We start from the raw sequence: 250 nt of genomic DNA, 5'->3' as shown, positions 1-250 counted from the left end.
TTTTACAAAATAGCTTTTAAGACCAGTACCTGTAAAGGCAAAAAGCATTTTTAAGTCCACACATAAAAAGAAAATGCGAGAAAAAAAATTACATTTGTTTTGTTTTTGTTAAACCAGCCATCCTGCATGTTATAGATGCGTAGTCTCGATACAAGTATTAATGGCTCCAGGCTGTCAACAAACATGGCAAGGACTGTCGAAATGAAATGAATCTCAATTTTTCAGGTGAGGGGATAGAAAGCAAGCGCAA

The sequence above is a fragment of the Penaeus monodon genome, chromosome 23 (assembly GCF_015228065.2).
Source record: "Penaeus monodon isolate SGIC_2016 chromosome 23, NSTDA_Pmon_1, whole genome shotgun sequence".
In the NCBI taxonomy this organism is placed as follows: Eukaryota; Metazoa; Arthropoda; class Malacostraca; order Decapoda; family Penaeidae; genus Penaeus; species Penaeus monodon.
Note: the sequence above shows the minus strand (reverse complement) of the source record.